General features: G+C 27.9%; 1 protein-coding gene across 9 annotated transcripts in view; it reads right to left on the bottom strand.

The window, feature by feature from the left end:
- The window catches only part of Glut1 (Glucose transporter 1), a 49,568-nt gene extending 35,025 nt beyond the window's left edge, over positions 1-14,543 (bottom strand). For 8 of the 9 annotated variants that reach the window (XM_089179333.1, XM_089179337.1, XM_089179338.1 and 5 more), the window contains exons 1-3: positions 14,401-14,543; positions 14,192-14,264; positions 2,091-2,535 (exon numbers count right to left, since the gene is read on the bottom strand). The gene's annotated coding sequence lies outside the window, so the exon portion shown is untranslated. Of the gene's footprint in view, positions 1-2,090; positions 2,536-6,406; positions 6,858-14,191; positions 14,265-14,400 lie in introns of those variants that run through there. The other variant, XM_089179335.1, reaches the window with a different exon arrangement.
- Positions 14,544-17,041: the final 2,498 nt, after the last annotated feature.

The following is a 17,041-nucleotide window of genomic DNA, read 5'->3' as shown; positions in this document are numbered from 1 at the left end:
CAATTAAATCATATTTACATATAGGTTAAATGTTTTAATAGGACAAACATAATAAAAAATAGTAATTGGAATAAAATGAAAAATGTGGGGATTGATGATAATAAACTGAATAAATAAATAAATAAATAAATAAATAATTAAACCATCTATTATTCTCAGACGGTAATTATCATTTCTCGATACGTTTTAATAGTTGTGTTTGTGTTAGTGTTATTATGTGTTGTATATGTAATCAACTCGTTTTATAAAGTTCAATCGAATTTAATGGTATGTAATGTTCACGTGGTTTAAATACTGGAAAAAAACAATAGAATATATCAAAATCATGGAAAAAAAATATTGAAAAAATAGCAATGGTAATATCGGAGTTTAAAATAAAGAAGTTAATCAACAAAATCATTATCAAGATATCATATCGTAATAATTTATTGATTATATCGAACGAAAAATTCCTAACTTCCTCATAATTCTAAAGATTATGCATTATGATGCAATTATCTACATATATATATATTTATTGGAAAATTATTTTTTAACCAGTTAAGTGTGTTTGATGACTATATTCGTCATGCGTAAAAGTTTTTACAATTTGATGTTTAAATTGTAATTTTGGCGTAAAATTAAATTATATTCGTAAATTTTAATATGTTTAAAATGTTTAGAGATGAAAAAAAAGTCAAGAATAAATTTTTAACTTCTATAAATATTCAATTTTTCTCTAATTTTTCCGTTTATTATGTATAAATATATATGCATATTAAGAAACTGTGTATACATTACTAAGAAAATTGTTCATTTTCTAAAATAAAGTCGTCTTTTTGACTATCCAATATTTTAACAGCGCTACTTATTCTGTGTTTGACGACTATGTCCGTCATCGCTTGATTATCGCGACATACACCAGAGCGCACTCTGCGCACAGATCGCCACACTTTACTGGTTAATAATACTTCTATTTATATTTTATTAATATTTGTAGTAAGTATTTTATAAAATAAATTTTTTTTTATAATATATCATACATTTAAAAATATAAATACATTTAAAAATCGGGAAACCTTATTGGGGTTATTTTAAAATTTTTTAAAAATATATTTATCTATGTTAAACATTTTTATCTTGAAAAAATATTTAATTTTATCTATGAACATGTCATAGGATAAAAATAATATAGATTCTGTTATCCGTTTCTCAAAAATTGTGTGTTGTGTAGTGCATGTGTGACACCTAACCTTAAAATATTTTTCATCGGTTTAAATATGGAGAAAAAACATCGTCGTTTTTTCCATTTGATCTTTTCGAAAAAGACCAATCGTTTTTTCATTATAATATTTTGTATGCAATAATTATTTCATCGAGGATAATAACAAAACAAAAATAGTTTAAAAAATGATCGTTCAGATTTAATAATAATATATCACGTGTGCTAAATAAAAATTTAAAAATTCTATTCTAAAATTTTAAGGTTATAAATCCCTTTCATATATATATATATATAATAATAATAATAATAATAATAATAATTTGTTAATATTTATAGTATTTATAAACAAATAAAGAACCGCATTATGTATTTATATGTATTAATATAAAAATTATATTTCTATATAAATATGAAAAAATTTAAAAAAATGTTTATATCTTTTTGAATAATAATAATTGATTTAATAAATTTATAAATAAAATTAATATAATTTTAAAAATAAATAATATAAATAATTAATTTATAATATTATTAATTTTAATAATTAATAATTAATAAAATTAGTAATATTAATATTAAATATAATATTAATTATATTTATAAATTAATTTATAATATTTAATTATATTTTTATTTAAAATATAAATTTAATTTAATTAATTTTATATTTTAATAATTATAAATTAAAAACTTTATAGTAATTGATTTAATAAATAATTAAATAAATAATTTAATAGTAGTAAATAATAAAAATACGAGATAAATGGTTTGATTGAGTTGTTTGTTAGATAATACGTGTTTATCATGTATATATAGATATACATATACATATATATATATATATATATAAGATTCTGTTTATATAATAGAAAAATGATCGACTCACCTTAGAAAATTCGCAAGCCATCGTGCCAGGCGATTAGACTAGGCGCCGAAGAACTTTTTTTTTCTTTCTTTCTCAAATGATTATTTTCTCGTAGACGATTATTAATTACCACTTCCTTCTTCTTCCCCTTTTTTATTTAAAAATTAGTAGTCTTCTTTCTTTATGAGATATTTTTTATTTTTGTTTGTTTTGTTTTGTTTCTTCGTTTTTGCGAATTTTCTATCTCTCTTTTAAAATTTGAATAAAAAGTTGAGAAGATGTGTAAGTTGCAAAATGCACGCGACCAGTGGCTCGTTTGTTTGTTTATTTGTTCATTTATTCGACGACGACGTTGTGATGAATAACAGGAAACTTAATGAAGAATAAAACTTTCCTTGTTGTCCTTTCGTTCTCAAAATCTTCAATTGATCTTCTTTAAGATAAACCACGGATTACACTATTTGACCTAAAATCAAAATACAAAAATTTATTTCTTAATTAAATATAATTAAAATGTATGCATATATAATTGTGCCCATAATTATGAAAATGGTCTAAGTAATATATCTCTTGTTTCGAGATATTTAAAGATTTATATTTGAACACTATATGAATTCTATATATTAGGTCGAGTCATAAATAACTTCCGTTTTTTATGAGACAAAGAATGGTGTTTTTGCGACTGATAACTACAATACACCTTTCATGGAGTTTTTTTGCACTCTTTGCAATTATTGAACGTATCTATTGGATTTTGCTGCAATATTACCTTTAAAAGGTTCATCAAAGTCGGAAATACGTCCAGCACTCGGTTCATCTTTTAAGTTCGTATCTCCAGAACAGAATTTTTCAAACCAATTTCTGATTGTCCTATCAGTTATCAGTCCTGCACCGTATACACTGTATATTTTTTCAGTTGCTACCTTAGTGCTATTGCCTTTTTTCAATTCTTTAAGCATTACATGTCGAATATGTATTTTTTAATATCCATTTCAGTGGTTAAGAAAAACGGTTAAATGTAACATTGACTGCATAAAAAATTTGACAGAAGACTAACTGAATCCTCATCTATATAGTGATATCGAAAATCCGTTTGTTTCGGTGACTTATAGTAGGTAAATACGAAAAATTAGATTGTACATAGCCGCATCGGAAGTTGCTTATGACTCAACCTAATAATATTGAAAAAACAAACATTAATCTAACGATTCATTTTTGATAATATCGTGAAAATTACATTGAATTTGTTTAGTTTATAATAATGTAGTGCGTAATAACTAATAAACTCTTTTTTTTTTAATTTTGACTTAGACCACTTTCATAATTATGGGCACAAATATGAAAAATATTATACCATAATAGTTATATTATTCAAGTATCAATTATAGAATAATATCATAGTTGATATTTTAAACCCATTAAGGTTTATCGGGCATTTTTATTAATCTTTAATAAAATAAATATCATTTTGTAAATTTCCAAAAATGTAGATTTGTAATTGGAGGTGGAGGAGGAGGAGAAAGTAGAGGAAGGGGAGGGAGGGGAACAGGATATTAATTTATATTTTTCTTTTTCTTATTACTATTCTGATTACTTAACAATAATTTTTTTCTTACGAAAAAGAAACTTAACTTTATCGAATAACATAGAAACAAAACCACAGATTTATCGATAATTAAAAAAAAAAAAGAAAAAAAAGAAAAAAAAATATAAGAAATAACGAGATGGATATAAGGAAAGGTATTAAATACGTTTGAATAAATTCCGAGAACAAGTAAAGCTAACTAATAATTATTATTATAACTATTATTATTAAAATTACATATTTCAATGAATTGTAAATATAATATAATATATAATATTATATAAAATTTATTAGAAACAAAAATAATTAAATTTGATCACGAGTATATGTTAAAAAGAAATATTCATTAATTTTTATTACCGATTATAATAATAATAATAATTAAATAAAATTATATAAAATAAATAATATATAATAAATAAAATTGCATACACCATGTTGTAAATTCGAATATAGAAAATATGTGTGTTACTACTTTATACTGCTACATTTTATAAAACCTTTCAAATAAAATTTATCTAATCTCGAGATAGACAAAGAAAGAAAGAGTTTTACTATTGATTTAAAGAATTAAATTAGATTTTCTTTCAAAAACTATACAAACTAAAACGAAATATATATATATGTGTGTACTTTATTTCTCTCATCAATGTGTGAGTTTAATACTTTCCTAATTATTATTATTAATTGATATTCTATCGAGATAAGTATTATAAAAAGTGATCAATAGATAAAGGAATAATAATAATAATAATAATAATTAGATAACAATATTAGATCATATGTGATACTAAAATATAATTAATTTTAATATAATGGGAATAATCCTTTCAACGTGATAAGAATCTTACGAATATTGTTTTTCTTTTTTTTTTTTTATATTAACCTGATTTTTCTTACAACACGTTATATAATAATAATATAAGTGTGTAAGTTGGTATTAACCATGTTATAAAAGAGAATCTCTCCGTTGTATGAGAAATCTCAAGCGAGAGGAAACTCATGTTAGCCATTCAAGGCCAATCGAAAGAAAATCCACGGATTTATGATAGTGAAATCTTGCAGAAAGATTTTTTTTTACTATGTTTCTATTGTTTCTCTCTTTTACTGTGTTATTATCATCATCTTTCCATCGTGTAATTTGTAATAAAGAAAGAACAATTCGTTTTGTTATCAGCAAAACTGTAATAAAATTATCAAAGATATATCCAAATATTGCATATATGTTATTGCAATTTTACGATATGTGTGTACTTAATGAATTTATATATTTAATTATATTAAATTTATAAATATATTTCTATATTATAAGATAATAAATTTTTATAAATTATATTATAATTATAAATTATATTTTTAGTATCGTAAATTATATTGTAACTATAAATTACAATATATAAATTGTGCAAAATATAATTTATAATATAATAAAAATATAATATAAATTTAATTTATAATTATAAATTATATAAATATAAAATATATAAAATTATCAAAGATATATCAAATTTTAGTTATCGCAATTTTACAATATATGTTTTTAAAAATTTCTTTATATTTATATTAAATTTATAAATATATTTCTATAATAATTTAATATAATAAATTTTTATAAATTATATATCTCTAATAATGTAAAGTAAAATTATTTATCTTTGTTCGAGATTTTTTTTTCTTCCGTAAAAATATCAGATAAAAATAATAAAACCTCACGAATTCAAAATTGTTCTCTATGTAGTAGCAAATTTGTAAAAATAGTAATTACATACTATACTTTTTATCTAATCATTTTTATCTTTTTTTTTTTTTGGTTAAAAAGATCTCACGGGTTTAAAATTTAAGTATATCATGATTTATGCTAAATCATTCATAATAGTTATACAATTTTTATAATTGTAATGTAATTTATAATTATAATATAATTTAAAAAAAATAAAAAAAAGAAATATAGAAACTCGTTTCTACGAAGTTTCATAAAATAAATAAAATAAATTGTTTCAAATTCTAAAAAAAAACTTTCTTAAAATTTTATATATATATTAGGGTGGGTCAAGAAAATGACTTTTTTTTTCTTTTACAAATGCCACAGAAAAATGGGTTGCTAGACACCTTAAAAGAATTCTCACCAAATATGAGCTCTTAATTTTAATAGGAAGATCCTCCGCATCGCAGTTTTTTATTTTTTTTTTTAGTCCAATAGATTAAAATTCATACCTCATTATTTATTGATTGTACAGAAAAATGTTCTAGACGAATTTTGTAGGAAATTTAATGCTCTACAAAAAAGGTACCTTATACTTTTTCCATAAACCTCACCATTTGAATGATATTGAAGATTTAAATTTGATGATTTTTAGACAAATTTCAGTTTTGTTTATGAATCATTATGAGTCATTTTTTTTACTCACCCTAATATATATATATATCTTTTTAAGTATACTAAACAACAAAAATAAATTTTGGTCACGTTATGATATAATAATACGCTTAAAAACACACATAATAACTGCACTATAGTTATTTCAAAGAAAAAATACTATGCAGAGTACAACGAACTTTGAAAAACCATCTAACAGTTGTCAGCAATAGAAAGGTCTTTAAACGAGAAATACATACTTTCTATATATATATAATACACGAGTATACGTTACACACCCATAATACATTGAAAAATATTGCATAAACATTGTACACATTGATAAATTAGTCATCAAATAGTAGAAGTAGTTTTTTATTTTTTTTATTTCCGTACCTGCTTCTCTTGTTGGCAACAAAATTTGCCACTCGTTCAAACTTTACACAATTAAAATACTAGATACATATATGTAATATATTTATATGTAATATGTACACTACGTACACGTCAATAATACGGAATCTATATGAGTAACACGCACGCGTATTATTAGATTTTCGCGTTTACGGATCGTTACGGTGGAATCTAGTAAATTTGTTTCTCCCCCACCACCACTCTTTTCTATTCTCTAGTGAAAATGATTTCTTACTATAATATTTCTACTTTCTTACTATAACGAATCACTTTCTCATGGTAATCGAAGTAAACTTTCAAATGTAGCGGAATAAAAACAAAATAAAATAAAAAAAACAAGAGTAAAAAATTAAACAAACAAAAAATCTAAGAAGAAACAACACACTGTTTTTATAAATAAAAATAACTTAAAAAAAGCGAGTTCATCCCAGCGACGCGGTTCTCGGTCGACTAAACGCGTGTATGCATGCCATTGAAGAAGAAGTCTCCTACGAGATTCATCGTAACTCTTCTCCCACCACTATTATTTACGTCCCCCTCCCTCTTCCTCTAAACTCCTGTCAACCAATCTCACTTCACCGCTTTCTTTCATCACTCGAATTTAGTGTTAGTATCTTTCTAGTCTACCTTAGGTTTTCCTTATAGATGGAATTAGTATTATATTGTACAAGTGTTACATATAGGGTGTCCTAAATCATTTCTATCTTTTTCAAGTGAATTTTAACATATATAGTGAAGTATATTTTATAAAATGAGAAACAGAAAATTAGAGAAAATTCATTGGCATTATTCCAGTTTGAAATATCACACTTATGTGTGTGTGTGTGTATTTTTTTTTGTTTAAATAAAATAAAAAATCGAAGAATTGAGATGAGAATTGATTTGACGTTTTGAGAATGAATAATAAAAAAAAAAGTAACTCAAAGGGAAATAAGGGGGAGAAAATATACGAAGGTCGTTCGGATATAAAAACGGTGTCAATCTAAATTTACGCATTATACTTTCGAAGATTATGCGATGTATATATATATATGTATGTATGTACGCTTGGTTGTGTTCTACTTTCCCTTTTTTTTTCTTTTCTTCCTTATTTAAACTCAATTTGATTCGATCTTTATTTTCTTATGGTTATGCAATGATTATTTTTCAAAATGATTCAGAAAATAATTAGCTAATTGTTTTAGATCATTTTTTATATTTGATTGAAATATTTAGTATAGTTATAATTATTGTATTAAAAAAAAATGAATTGTTAAATATTAATTTGGTTAATTATATTAATTAAATTAATTATATTAAACGATATTTTATATATTAATTTAATATAATTTAATATAATATTAAAATTAATATATTATATATTATTTTAATTTATATATTAATATATTAATATTAAATTAATAAATTATTTTATTACATTAAATATATTATTATATATTATATATTCTATTATATTACATAATTATATTATTTATTATAATAAATTAATTAATATTAAATTAATATAATAATATATTATATTTTATATTTATAATTATATATTAATTTATATAATATATTAATATATTATAATTTAAATATAATTAATTAAATTATAATAATATAATTAATAATTATAATACTATTATAATAATATATATATATAAATACTATATATATAATATCTTGGAATCGTTTCTAAGTATATGCATTCTTGTTTCCTTTCAATGCAACACGATCGTTACCTTGTTACCTTGAAGCTGTCAAGATTTCTACTCGATATATTTCGTTGATCACTATATGTATATATATATATACTTGTACATGTATGTATTCACATGGAATGTAAGTAAGCAAAGCAAGCAAGCAAGTAATAGTAAAGATATGTTAGCAGGTGTTGCTTTCCATTGTTCTAACATTATCGGTGGTGATGATTCGTTAAACGTTTAAAGAGTAAAAGAAAAAAAAACTTTAGACTCGTTTAACTCGAAGAATAAGTTACATTGTTTTCTCAATCGATTTTCATGTCGATCGATATCTTCATTACTCCAAGAGAAATTTCGTTGTGTGTTGTGTTGTGTTGTGTAAGGGGTTTCTGTGCTAGAGAATATCCTAGGTACAATTTCATTTCGTTGTTTTCCTTTACAATACCATTCAAACTACTCCATTTAACCTTTTGCTACTCTATGAAAGGATATTCTAAGTTTATCAAAGATAAATTCCGATGGGGGTTGCAATAGGAGTAGGTCTATTAATATATAAAAGAAATGATTATTAGAAATTTGTCAATAAATAAATGTGAAATAGGGAATTATTTATTTTTTTATTATTAAATGATATATTGTTGAAAAATATTTTCTAAATTAATCATATATATAAATATAGCATGGATGATCGATCAAGTAAACATGAAAGTAAGTAGGTCACGAGCATACGCGCCCGTCGGCTAAGACTTATTCCACCCCTCCCCCCCGTTCATCCCCTTCTACTCGTTTCAGCAAGTTTTCGCAGATCCTAAGGCAAACTTCTCGAATTTACTGCAAACTTTTTGGCCGCTGTCAGCTACGAAGATTTATTAAAAACTACATACTGGCCGAACGATGAATCGTCACAAAACGTTCTTCTATTCTCAAGTTCTCCTTATGCTATGATTTATTATTTCCTTTTATCCTATATATATATATATATATATATATATATTGCGTGTGTGTGTGTATGTGTATGTATGTATGTATATAGTATTCTGTTTTAACAAGTACAGTCAAAATTGTTAATTGGTAATATATTTTTGGATTTTTTTTCGGAGGTGGTTTTTTTTCATTTCTTCTATGTAAATTAATAATAAAGTAATAATTTATTTTATTATTAACTTATTTTTTAATATAACTTTATTTATATATAATTATAAATATATATAGTATAATAAATATAATAAATAAAATTAATTAACTTAGTTTATTAATAATAATATTAATTTAAAAATAAAAATAATAGGTAATAATAAAATATATATAATAATATATAATATAAAATAGAGTAAAATAATAATATAATAATATAATTAAAAATAATAAAAATAATAATATTAAAAAATATAATAATATAATAAATAAAGTTAATTAACTTTGTTTATTAATAATAATATTAATTTAAAAATAAAAATAATAGGTAATAATAAAATATAATAAAATAGAGTAAAATAATAATATAATAATATAATTATAAATAATTTTTGCTTTGATCAATGGGTTCCAAAAATTTTGTAATAATACAATTTAAAACGGGGATTCAACAAATTTTATAGTAGTACAATTTAAAAGGGGTTAATTCATAAATTTTATATATAGTAATACAATTTCAAAAATAATAATAAAAAGTATAATAATATAATTATAAATAATAAAAATAATAATATTAAAAAATATAATAATTTAATAATAAAAATAATTTTGTTTTAATCAAGGGATTCCAAAAATTTTGATAATAATACAATTTAAAGGTTTTTTAAGGTTACTTCAAAAATTTTGTAGTAATACAATTTTCTAATGATGCAAAAGATAATAATAATGATAATAATAATAATAATAATAATAATAATAATAATAATAATAATAATAATAATAATAATAAAAATGATAATATTATTAAAGTATTACTATTATCATCATCTATATGATCCTCTTCATTGTCAGATTGTCAGGCCTAGTTTTAATCCTTAATACCACAAGAGAAATAACATCCAGAACCAGCATTTAAATTAAACTCCTATATGTCATATAAGTTTTAAAAGCATAAATTTATGTTAGGTATTATCATGCTTAAGTGTCATCAAGAAGATTATTCATCATATATAAGCTTCTCGATTAACTCTTTTAAATCTTTCACATATATAAATATTATATCAACTTGATTAAATTCAATCAAAATTATCATAATAATAATAATAATAATAATAATAATAATAATAATAATAATAATAATAATAATATTCTGGGAGAAATGTTAACTTGTAGTTTACTTTTGATAATAAATTTTGATTGCACATGCACATCTGATTTATAATACATATATATATATCAATAAATCATATGATTCAAAGTAAAAAGTTGATGGAGGGGAGAAGGTGTGAAGAAGAAGGTGAAAAGGGAAGGGGAAGTTTTGTGTAACCTTATCGAATAAGATAAAAATAAATTAAACTGAGTTAAAAAAAGAGAATTTTTGTTTGTTAGTTCAAACGATATCTGATAAGTGTTTTATCTCAATTTCTATTTTAAAATATTATATCTTTTAATATATTTATTTTTAATATACTATACTATATAGTATATTTAGTATATAGTAAAATACTACACTTTAATATACTATATTTTATTATATATTTTATTATACTATATTTTATTTTAACCCTTTGCACTCCGCTGTCTCACCATATGAGACATCGTGATTCTAGCCTATCACTCCGATGTCTCAACGTATGAGACTTTAAAGTTTATTAGTGATTACGAGGAATTAAGTTATTTCAGCACAACTTTTTGAGACATGCATGTTTCTCTGATGTTTTCTCTTAAAATAGCACAAGACATCGAATCAAAATATAGTAAAGTAAAAAAGATATATAAAAAAAATGTCAACGGGTTTTGCGTTCTAAAAGAATGCGAGACGCGTGCTCACGACGGTCCGAGAACGTTTTTGGCGAAACTTGAGAAGAGTGATAAGAAGAATTTGTAGAAGAAAGGTTTTTATAGGAGCATATCTCGCATTTTATAATGAGATTTATAATGCATAAAGAAATGTTATCAAATAGTGTCACATTTCAAAACAATGGAACACGCTCGCTTTTTTTTTTCAATTGCAACGCTATTACACAAATACATTCTCTTGGTAAATAAGTTCTTTTGGTAAAATTTCTTTTGGTAAATATGTTCCTTGATGTCTACCGATTAATGTAAGTCCAATATCATTAGAATCCGTTACTTGGTTCCAAAATTATACTAAACTAGGGGTGCCCCGCCACGCGTTGCTGTGGCTTACAATCAGTCTGATACACACGTCTTTAAGTCAACGAATTACCTTATACCGCCATCTGTTAGAATCTTATCGAACTAACAAAGATAATCATGACTCTTTGTTAATAAACAAATAATTCGCAAAAAAATAATATTGTGATTATAAATTGAGATATAAACTATCCTATCTTTCAAATTGAATGAAACTGCACACAGTGTGCAAAATTTTATTAAAATCGGTTCAGTAGTTTAGGAGTCCATTGCGGATAAACAACGTGACACGTAATTTATATATATTAAGAAGATAATACGAGGGTCTGTAAATGTGCTGTTTCTGCCGCGAAGTCGCGCAAAGTTGCTGCTACCCAGCGTCGAAAGTCGTGCGGAGTGCAAAGGGTTAATATACTATGTATATTAGGGTGGGTCAAAAAAATCAATTATTTTTTTTTACAAATGCCACGGAAAAATAGGTTGCTAGACATCTTAAAAAAATTCTCACCAAATATGAGGTCTTAATTTTAATAGGAAGATCCTCCGCATCGCAGTTTTTTATTTGTTTCTCAGTCCAATAGAATAAAATTCATACCTCATCATTAATTGATTGTACAGAGAAATGTTCTAGAAGAATTTTTAGGAAATTTAATCCTTTACAAAAAAGGTATCTTATATTTTTTCCGTAAACTTCACCATTTGAATGATATTGAAGATTTAAGTTTGATTATTTTAAGACAAATTTCATTTATGTTTATGAATTTTATAACTCGACAATAAATGACTATTATAAGATGCGCAATACAAATTTTTGTAGGAAATTAACTGCTCTATAAAAATGGTGTCTTATGTTTTGGCGATTAAATTAAGCATTCAAAAGATATTCAGAGACAGAAATCAGTACACATGAAAGTTTGATGATGAACATCTTTTGAACGCTCAATTTAATCGCCAAAACATAAGATACCATTTTTATAGAGCAGTTAATTTCCTACAAAATTCTTCTAGAACATTTTTCTGTACAATCAATTAATGATGAGATATGAATTTTATTCTATTGGACTGAGAAAAAAAATAAAAAATTGCGATGCGGAGGATCTTCCTATTAAAATTAAGAGCTCATATTTGGTGAGAATTTTTTTAAGGTGTCTAGCAACCCATTTTTCCGTGGCATTTGAAAAAAAAATTAATTGATTTTTTTGACCAACCCTAATGTATATATTATATTAAAAATTAGTATATTAAAATTAAATTAAATTAATTATATTAATTTATTATATCTATAATAAATTATATATAATTAAGTATATTAAATTAACTATTAAATATATATATATATATATATATTTGGTATAATAAGTTTGGTATATATATATATATATATATACCAAAATTATTAAATATAAAAGAAGAAATATATAAAAAAACAAAAAAAAATTAAAATGTTGATAGAAAGGAAAAACAAAGGGTCCTGATTGTCAATCATCGAACTTGCACTTGAACAGTTTATCAAAATACAATTGTTTAACAAATAAAATACACACTTAAAAATATTTGAATTAATTAATGTTATTAGACAATTCAATAATATTTAATTGACAATTATTGAATTATTCAATAACAAGAATCCAATACTTAAAAAAAAAAGTATTCGTGTTCGCGTTTCACACGCGATTAGAAAATAGAGAAAACACCCCTCTCCCCAACCCTCACCCCAGTTTGGTAGTCGCATTATTTTCTTGCACGATTGACTCCACCTAGACGGCAAGGCGCCTACTCGAGTTTCCTTCTTACTCTCTCTCTCTCACTCTCACTCTCATTCTCTATCACTCAATCTCTTTCTTTCTCTCTCATATTATATCTTTCCCTTTATCTCATTTACAATCTTTATCTGTCATATTTTTCATTCCTAATGTTGGTAATTATTCTCATTTTGTTTTTACAGTTTAATTCGAAAATTTTCGCGCGAGGAAAAACCCACCCTGCTTATCCACCCCCATCAAACCCTCTACCGTCGTTCATTTGTGACATAAGTGCGCGCGCGCGCGCGCGCATACGAGTGAAAAGAGACAGAAAGAAGGGATAGGGTGCCAAAGAAGGAAGAGTGAGAAAGAGATAGAAGATAAACGTTCAAAAGCAAAAAGAAAATCATCACCAACCCCCAGTCACCCCCTAATAAGTTTGATACGTTTTTAGATATAGTTATGCGAAAAAGACCTAGAAGAATAGAAGAAGGGAATTATTTGTCAAGGTCCTATGAGAAATAGCCTTGCTAAAGGGATGAGGGAGGATGTGAGGACAAAAAAAGAAGGAATTTAAACGAGAACTGATTGATAATAGACAAACTGATAATGTTTCTCAACGATAAGTGTTTGAACGTCGGTTAAAGTCGTCAGCTAATTTAGAAAGTATAAAAGAATCCGTCAGATATATGTAGCCGCAACATAGGGTGGGGTGAGGGACAGGGTGGGGGATGAGATCATATATATATATATATCAAAGATACTTTTTAGGGTTTTAATTTGAATGAAACGCGATCTTTTTGATCTCGAGTTAACAAAACGGGCGTTGCAAGCCACGATGACGACTACGACGACGACGACGACGACGACGACGTCCTCCGGTATCGATCGAGGAAAGTTGGACGAAAACGAGCTTCGAGATTCTCGTCGTTCTCTTCTCGTGATATTACGAAAGGAAAGCTAAAGATGTCGTTCGTGATCTTCTTCAGGAATAATAAAGAAAATAGGGGTAGAGAAAAAGAGAGAGAGAGAGTACAATTAACACTTACCGTATTTGTTAAAAGTAGTTGGAGTCACACAGGTCGCAATGTAATCGAGTGATCCCAGCCATAAAAGAGTCCGCTAAATAGATAAATAGATACATTGAAAAATAAAGATAGAAACAGGGTTTGACAGGAAGAGATAGGAGACAAATGGATTAAAAAAGGGGTTGTTAAAGAACTAAATTGGATAAAATTAATGATGGATGATAACGCACGCAGTGAAGAAAGAGAGAAACAGAGAGATATTGAATATCTTGGTGTGGTTTTCTTTCACGGTATCGTCGTCGTCGTCGTGGTAGATGTCTTCTTGGTGTAAACGGCAGTATTGGCAGTGGCGGGAGTGAGGGGAACAAATACAGAGTCGGCAGCAGCGGTGACGACACTGATGACGGCAGCGGCGGCGGTGGTGACGGCGGCGGCGGTGGTGACGGCGGCGGCGGTGGCGACGGCGGCAGCGATGGTGCTGGTTCTGCTGGTTCTGGTACTGGTGGCGGCGACGGTAACGGCGGTAGGAAAAACGACAAAGACAACGCAGGCAAGGAGGAAGCTGCTGGCGACGACGACGACGATGTTCTTCTTATTGTTGTTATTGTTATTGTTGTTGTTGTCGTTGTTGTTGTTGTTGTTGATGTTGTTGATGTTGTTGATGTTGTTGTTGTTATTCCTCTTGTTCTTGTTGTTCACGTTTTCGTTTTCGTTTTCTTTCTCAAACACGACACTGCGGATAGCGAGGATTCTTCCTACCAAGTCACTGTTATCCTCGCAAACCGAGGACACCATCTCCTTGCTCGTCCGATCGCCCGATTCACTCTCGAGGACGATGCCGACGAGGGCCGCACTACTAACCGCGACGCACAAAGATCGCGCTACCATGAGTAGTAACATCGTCGATTAAATGCTAACGTCATCCTCCTCGTCCTGGTCGTCATCGTTCTCTCTCTCTCTCTCTTTCACTTTCTTATTCCACGCGAGCACCGAATCAAATGAACAATTAACGATTATTTCAAACTCACCACGATAAAACTAAACTTTAACGAACTATAACAACGCACCCCGCAAAAAAAATTCCGATTAATTACGACAACTCGTCGTCGTCGCGTTGTCGTTGTCGTTGTCGTTGTCGTTGTCGTCGTGTATCGTGTTGTATCGTATCGTATCGTATCGAAGCTAAACGAAAGGTGAGAAATAAGAGAGAGAGATAATAGCTAAGCTAGCTTTCCGGGGATAAAGGTGAGAGTCGAGGAAAAGGCGGTGGTCGTCCCCCGTTCGACTGCACGACACCGATCCTTGATAGAAGGAGACGCCCCAACGCGGGCCACCCAGTTCGACGTATGGCGAGCGACGGCTCACCCCGCGGATCCGTCTGTGCTCGGGCCAACTCGCGCAGTGCCGTATCTAGACCACCCTCCTGCTTCGACGCCAACCAAAGACCTTCCCACTCTTCCCTTCTGTTCCCTTCCCTTCCATCAATCCTTCCCACATGACCTCCGATCTTTTTTTAACATACTTCCTTTTTAGTTTTTTTATCCTACTAGGGTACTCTTTGGAAAATCATTCGATAACAGGTAGAATTAACTCTCTAGCATCTACTACAAGAATTTACATGAGTTACTGAAAATATTTCTACTCCCATAATTACAACAGAGGGGGTTCCCCTTTTAAAAAAGCTTTTAAGCTTAACAGTTATCTTTTAAATAATGTAACTTCTCCTTTGTAAGATATGATAGGTAGAGTATGATAAGAATAAGAGAAGAATAAGGAAATGTAAAAGGGAATGATTTAAGTGTCGGGCACCAGGAATACATTGGGGCGACCTGAAACCGTCGGGCACTCAGCGGCAAGGCGGGGGACTAAGGAAACCCTTGAAATCAATAGCCGGCCGCTACTGCCGCCGCCACCCTGATCAGGCTCCGTTCTGCGCTGCACATCCGTCCTTCCTCTAGCTATCATCATCCACCTCCCTTCTTTTACAGCTCCTCTCTCTCTCTCTCTCTCTCTTTCTCTCTCTCTTTCCTTCCTCCGATTCTGATTTATCTGTACGTCGTAACCGAGGAAGCACAGGAGCTGCACTTCAGTTTGCGCTCGAACGTCCCGCTACCAGTACGGTCACACACGTCATTCGTCGACTTTTTTTAGCGGTGTTCCATGTGACGGTGAAAAAAAAAGAAAAGGGGGTAGAAGAAGAAGGGGAGGGAGGGCTGGGTGAGGGGTGGATCATGAATTGTCAGCCAAAAATAAACCAAACTTTTCTCTATCTATCTTTATCTATATTTCTCTCCTCACTCTTCTTCCTCCCCCCAATCCTTACCATCTTTTCATCATCCATTTCTCATGGTATTAATGATAATGGATTTAATAATTTACCATGGAAGGAAAATGACTTCGTAGTAGGACTTACACACTAAAAGAAAACGCATTGAGATATTATGACGTTCGTCGATAACTTTGTTCATAATGGGGGTTGAGGGCTGGGCTGGAATGGGGTTGGGTTGGGGTGGAGATGGAAAAAGGAGAGAGAAATATTAATATTTATTGGAAACATTTTTCATCTTCTACTTTTCCCCCATTAGTTTAAACAATCTTAAATAAAGTAGCTTTTGCAATTTTTGTTGTTGTTGTATTATTTATTATTTCAATGACAGTCAAACGTGAGGAGTTGCAGAGGAAGAGGGGTTGGGAGGTGGAAGCACGTTTATGGTAGGGTGCATAATGCATGTGAAGGAATGGTTTTGCATATCGACGAGAATGTATTCGAGGACATTGCAGAGTCAAGAAAGAGTTAATGCAACTTTCTTTTTCTTTTTCAGGTGACACAATATAACATTTGCGTTAGCAAAAGGGTAGAAAGTCAAAAAG

This window comes from Polistes dominula, unplaced genomic scaffold (genome assembly GCF_049000335.1).
Source record: "Polistes dominula isolate Pdom_NZ unplaced genomic scaffold, Pdom_raw_medaka contig_373, whole genome shotgun sequence".
Classification (NCBI taxonomy): Eukaryota; Metazoa; Arthropoda; class Insecta; order Hymenoptera; family Vespidae; genus Polistes; species Polistes dominula.
This window is presented reverse-complemented; position numbering and strand designations above follow the sequence as displayed.